Source organism: Hipposideros armiger, unplaced genomic scaffold, assembly GCF_001890085.2.
Source record: "Hipposideros armiger isolate ML-2016 unplaced genomic scaffold, ASM189008v1 scaffold_125, whole genome shotgun sequence".
Classification (NCBI taxonomy): domain Eukaryota; kingdom Metazoa; phylum Chordata; class Mammalia; order Chiroptera; family Hipposideridae; genus Hipposideros; species Hipposideros armiger.
The window spans coordinates 3,178,222-3,185,141 of NW_017731475.1; positions in this window are offsets into that span (position 1 = coordinate 3,178,222).

Here is a 6,920-nt window from a genome sequence, read left to right on the forward strand (position 1 = left end):
GAAAATGTGTATAAGAATCCTTTATACCCTGTAAAGTACCACTCCAAATCATTCTTAGCATCAGAAATGTATGCAATGAAACACTTGGGTGTCCATATTGCAAGTTATAATAACTTTAAGTCACTACACCTTTGTCTCTGGCTCTCTGGGACAGTTTTGTACTCTGAAATCCCTTTATTTCTAATCAAAATGTTTGTATTAGAAGAGCTGAAGTTTATTATTCTTGAGTTAATGTTTAATACAACCTTTGTGGATTGTTTTGTTCACCCTTTCTAAATTGGAATAAAAAGATGAGTTGGCCAACACTCACCAATGTGAATTCGTGTCAGGCACCTTCCGGCTACCCTGAAGTCTGCCTTCTCACACTCGTTTCTGAATCAAGGCACCACACATTCTCAGCCAGCTTTTGAAGAAGGCTGATTGAAAATACTGACACGCTGTACCCACTGAATCATTACAATTCACACGTCAGCTCAGCCTCTTTGAAGTTTTCAGCAGAAACCAGAGAAAGCAAAAAAGTCACGTTTCATACTTTGTTGTTTATCTACAAGAAATGAAACACTTAAGAATTTAGATAACACATATATGTATATATATACATGCTGCCTTGAGTTTATGCTGACAATTTATGCAAGGTAAAAGCAAAATATACAGCATCTGTGTGAAGAATGTCCATTGGTACTCGGCAAATGTGCAGCCAGACACAACTTGACAGTGTGGGCCAGACGAGCTCGTATCCTGCAGGAAACCCTAAAAAACATCCACTGCTCTGAGTGCGTTTCATTTTCACTCTGCTGCCATTGGACTAAACAATCTCTTAAAAGTTAATGGCCTTCTCCAGAGCTGGCAGGGACATTGCTGGTATTGTAAAGGGTAATTTTTTTTTCAAAAAATCATTACAATACACACCAATAGAGTCTATTTCAGGTTTTCAGTCCTGTTGGCCTAAGGAACAAAGGGAGCTTTCATCAAAACGAAATCAGAAGCACAAGTAAACCATGATTTTCAGTGTATAGATTTTCTAAGAGTGTGCGTAGTAATACACTTTACATATATTTTGGTGAGAAGATATTTCTTCCCATTGTCTCCTGCCTACCCCACCTCCCATCCTGTAAATGAGTCAACTTTCCGGTCATCACACTGAAGTACTTCACTATTGGTTTAACTGGTTCTGGATGTGGAGATTATCTGCGAATCACCATCACAAATGTTTTAGCTATGGGTAGGAGAGGGCCTACAGAGAGACCAAATGGAATTAGCAAGATTTTGGCAAGTATTCTGGATTATAAAAGGAAATAGTCCCAAATAGACCAAATAGTTAAAGTGGAAAATCTATCTTTATGGAAGTATTCCATTTACTAACCAAAGAAGGAATAAGAGTCTTTATATTACCATTTTGCAACCTCTAGCAAATTAACAGATCTAAGTAATGATCACCAATGACTAGTAACATATTAAAAAGATTTAAAATTTTTTACATTGCAGTACCTATGAGATGTTTTACCAGGAAATTAAATTCAAATCTGTTCATGCCTCTACATCTAAATAATGATATAAGGAAAATACACAGAGCAGGGGAACATGTTAAATGACACTGTGGAGATTCAATCAGGAAAATTTAAACAGCAAAAATTATACAGAGAAAAAAAAACACCTACTCACTTAACTTATTTAACAAATTAGTTAAAAAAAAAAGAAAACAATGGGGAGCTTATAAAGGGATTTGTATTGTGATATGTAGACCATATTTTGATTTTCATTTATGCAAGCAAATTGTAAACAAATCATAAAAATGGAGGGAATTTGAATACTGACTGAAGTATTTCTTGACATTATGGGATTATTGTCAGTTTTTACTTGAAAGAGTAATATTCTATATGAGAACACTTGCTCTCAAATTTTTTGGTCTTAGGATCCGTTACACTTTTAAAAATTATTGAGGACTATGAAGTTATGTTTAAGTGGGTTATATTTATTGCTATGTATGTATTATAAATTAAAACAACAATTAATACAAAATATTAATTATTTTAAGTAATAATCCAGTTGCATGTTAACATAATATGTTTATTAAAAAATAAGTATAATTTTTAAAACAAAAAAGTAGATGTGTGGTATTATTTTACATTTTTTGCAAATTTTTAAAATAGCTTTGTTAATAGAAAACAGATGGATTCTAATATCTGCTTTTGCATTGAATCCTTCATGATATCACATGTCATGTAGCCTGGAAAACTTCACTGTCCACTCATGAAAGGATGGGAGAGAAAAAGGCAACAGCATTTTAGTATTATTATGTGAAAACCACCAGGGTCAACCAGATACTGTAAGAACCACTGTATTAGAGATACATTCTGATAGATTTAAAAATGAAAGAAAATTATTTTTTATTTTAGCTTTATTACAATCTGCTGTCAGAGAAAAGTGACTGTATATTTGATACACTATATACCATAATTTGATAGTTCAAACTAGATGAGAAGTACATTCTGTTCATTATACTAGCTACTTTCTGATATTTGAATTTACCATAACAAAAAGTAAAAAATAAATTACGTGAACTTAAAGAAGAAAGTCAAGTAATACAAGTGTTTTGTAAACGTGGCAAATTATTTGAATGTAATACAACTATAATTACAGTATTGAAAATATTCTTCAAGAGAAGTAGTAATCTGTGCGTGTTAGCATTGTCTTTAGGAAAACATGAATGAATGTATTGTGAGTGAGATTATAGTTTTGTAACATTAAGCTATTTTGGAAAGATACAGTTTTAATCCTTTAATTGAGACTTTTTGATGAGTTTTTACCACCAGAGTGTCAACAATTATAAAGTTAAAATAAGTTTTAAAGTCGGAAGAAATAGAATTAAGAGGCTGTAGGCTCTGTGTTTCTTATAGTAGGAACAAACAGTTAGCTGTTGGCAAGAAAATCTTCCCACAGAAAAAACAATTCTAAATGGATTACAGGAGAGTCCTAACAACCTTCCAATGAACAAGTCCTTTAATTTTGTATAAAATCTTTCAAAGTTTTAAAGAGTATTAGAAAGAGTTCTCAATTCATTCTACAAGGACTTTATAAGCTAATATCAAACCAGACAAGGGCAGAGTGATGAAAATATTGATCTGTTATGTCTCTAGATATACATGCAAAAATACTGAATAAAAATTAGCAAACTACATTTATTTTTTAAAGTTAAATTATTGGGGTGACAATGGTTAGTAAAATGGTTTCTAGTGTACAGTTCTATAATATATCATCTATGTATCACATTGTGTGCTCACCACCCAGAGTCAATTCTCCTTCCATCACCGTACATTTGGCCCTCTTTACCCTCTTCTACCATTCCCCCCCCCTTACACTCTGGTAACCACTAAACTGTTGCCTGTGTCTACGAGTTTTTGTTTCTTTGTTCCTTTGTTGCTTTCAGTTTTATATCCCACATATCACTGAAGTCATATGGTTCTTGACATTTTCTGTCTGATTTATTTCACTTAGAATAATAATCTCAAGATCCATCCATGTTGTTGCAAATGGAAGTATATCATCTTTTCTTATGGCAGAGTAGTATTCCATTGTGTATATATACCACATCTTTATCCAATCATCTGTTGAAGGACACTTTGGTTGTTGCCATGTCTTGGCCACTGTAAACAAAGTTGCAATGAACATTGGAGTACATGTATTTTCACTGATAAATGTTTTCAGATTTTGGGGGTATATACCCAGGAGAGGGACTGCTGAGTCATATGGTAATTCTACTCTTAATTTTTTGAGGAACCTCCACACGGCCTTCCATAGCGGCTGCACCAATTTGCATTCCCACCAACAGTGTATGAGGATTCCTTTTTCTCCACAGCCTCTCCAGCACTTGTTATTATCTGTCTTGTTGATGACAGTCATTCTAACTGATGTGAGGTGATATCTCATTGTGGTTTTGATTTGCATTTCCTTAATAGCTGTTGAAGTTGAGCATTTTTTCATATATCTGTTGGCCGTTTGTATGTCTTCTTGGGAGAAATTTCTTGCTCATGTTCTCTGCCCATTTTTTAATTGGGCTGTTTGTCTTTTTGTTGTTGAGTTGTATGAGTTCCTTATATATTTTGGATAATAGCCCCTTATCACAGGCATTGTTTGCAAATATCTTCTCCCATTTTGTTGATTGTCTCTTTGTTTTGTTGATGGTTTCTTTTGCTGTGCAGAAGGTTTTAAGTTTGATATAGTCCCGTTTATTTGTTTTAGCTTTTACTTCCCTTGCCTTTGAGGTCAAATTCATAAAATCCTCTTTGAACCCACGGTCCATAAGTTTAGTACCTATGCTTTCTTCTATGCAGTTTATTGCTTTAGGTCTTATGTTTAGGTCTCATCCATTTTGAGTTAATTTTGGTATATGGTGACAGATAGCAGTCTAGTTTCATTTTTTTTGCACGTGACTTTTCAATTTTCCCAGCACCATTTATTTGAAGAGGCTCTCTTTTCTCCATTGTGTGTTTTTGGCTCCTTTGTCGACAACTATCTGTCCATATTTATGGGGATAATGCCATGAAGAAAATGGCAGTGTACAAGTGGATTAAATGTTTTTCTGAGGTGAAGAGAACACGTCACTGATGAAGAGAGGTGAGGGCGGCCAGTAACAAGCAGAACTGATGAAAACATTGCAAAAATTCATCAAATTGTGCATCAAAATCGTCGGCTGATTGTGAGAAGCATAGCAGACCAAGTAAACATCAACAGAGAAACAATTAGGAAAATCTTAACTGAAAATCTTGGCATGAGAAAAGTGTGTGCAAAAATGGTCCTGAAGGAGCTCACCGATGAACAAAAACAAAGTATTGTTGAAGTTTGCCAAGACCTTTTGGAGAGGCAAGACAATGTTTTGGGCCGTGTTATCACTGGTGATGAAACATGGGTGTACCAATAGGACCCAGAAACACAGTGTCAAAGTGCACAACAGAAGACAGCCAATTCTCCATGACCAAAAAAGTTCCATCAGTCCAAATCAAAAGTCAAAATAATGTTGATAACCTTTTTTGATATCACAGGGGTTATTCATTATGAATTTGTACCAACTAGACAAGCAGTTAACCAAGTTTACTATTTGGAAGTGCTGAAAAGGCTGAGCGAAAAAGAGGAAAACGACCTGAACTTTTTGCCAACAATTCATGGCTCTTGCCTCACGGCAATGCACCTGCTTACACAGCACTGTCTGTGAGGGAGTTTTTAGCCAATAAACAAATAACTGTGTAGGAACACCCTTCCTACTCACCTGATCTGGCCCCCAGTGACTTCTTTCTTTACCCAAAGATAAAGGAAACATTAAAAGGAAGACATTTTGATGACATTCAGGACATCAAGGGTAATACAACTACAGTTCTGATGGCCATTCCAGAAAAAGAGTTCCAAAATTGCTTTGAAGGGTGGACTAGGTGCTGGCATGGGTGCATAGCTTCCCAAGGGGAGTACTTTAAAGGTAACCATAGTAATATTCAGTAACGAGGTATGTAGCACTTTTTCTAGGATGAGTTTGCAAAATTAATTGTCAGACCTCGTACACTTATCTCCAAACTCATTGAATTGTATGCATTAAATATGTATAGCTTTTTACATGTTAATCATACCTTAACAGAGTGTTTTTAAAAAAATGCTAAGTCAAGAAGAACTTAACCCTCCTTCGGGTGCAACTGATCTCACAGATTCATTGCACACAAATTTTCAAATATCTAACAGTTAACTTAAGCATTGTGACTCATCACTTCCGTATTGTCCTCCTCTACCATAACCTATCGCCAGTTGTGTTTGTGACTTAGTACAGTAAAGACAAATTTCATAGCGGCATCTTTGTGTGCAATGAATCTGTGAGATCAGTTGCACCTCACAGAGAGTTAAAGGAAAATAGGTAAATACTTATCGTGCTTTAGAACAGAAAAAATATTGCTTAACAACAATGGAAGAAATTCAGGTAGTAAGATTCATTGTGAAAAGTTAAGATTTATTTCATACTGGGAAATTATACATAAAACTAATTTAAAATGGAAAGCTAGGAAAATGCATTTGCAACAATACTCCGTTGGAGAAATTTATTTTATGGTAATTATCTGAAATGTTGAAACATTGTACACTGACTTCAGAATTATTTTTCACAGCAAAAACTTAGATTCCACTTAAAATTCAACAGAGGAAAAAGGTCCAACAGTAATGAATTGTTTAAAATAGAACATTTATAACCATTAATACTTAAGTTTATAATGATGTTTATGAACATTTAAATATATATAACATGTTGAGTAAAGTACATACATCATAACATTCCTGTGTAACAGAAAAGACTAGAAAATAGATCAATCCGTAATGAAAAGTTTTTAGATTAAGATTATATCTATGGTACATTCCTATTTAATGATGCCTTAGAAAAATAAAGTATTCTGAACTTGAAGAATACATAAAATGAAACTGGAATCAGCAAAACAAAAATAAAAACAAGACTAAGATTGGAAGAGAACTACCTAATATTGATAAAAAGTATTCATTAAAAAAGTAAATTAATATAATCCAAAATTAGAAAATATTAGAAACATTCCCTTTGGAACCAACAACCATATAAAAATACTACACTTCTATGAAAAATTGCACTTGATGTCCTAGCTAGTAAAATATGCAAATAAAGCATAAGAATTAGAAGGAGGGACTAGAACTCATTTGCAAAAGTCATAAATGTCTATATAAAAAATATAAGCATACAGGTAGAATCCACAGATACAATAGAAGTCATAAAAGAGTTTAATTTAATGCAAATTCAATATTCAAAAGTTAATTGCATTTCTAAATACTAGGAATAATACTTAGAAAATGAAAGCTTAGAGGCAATATTTACAGTAGCAAAAGAAGCTATAAAAGATTTAAGGATGAACCTAATAAAACATTGC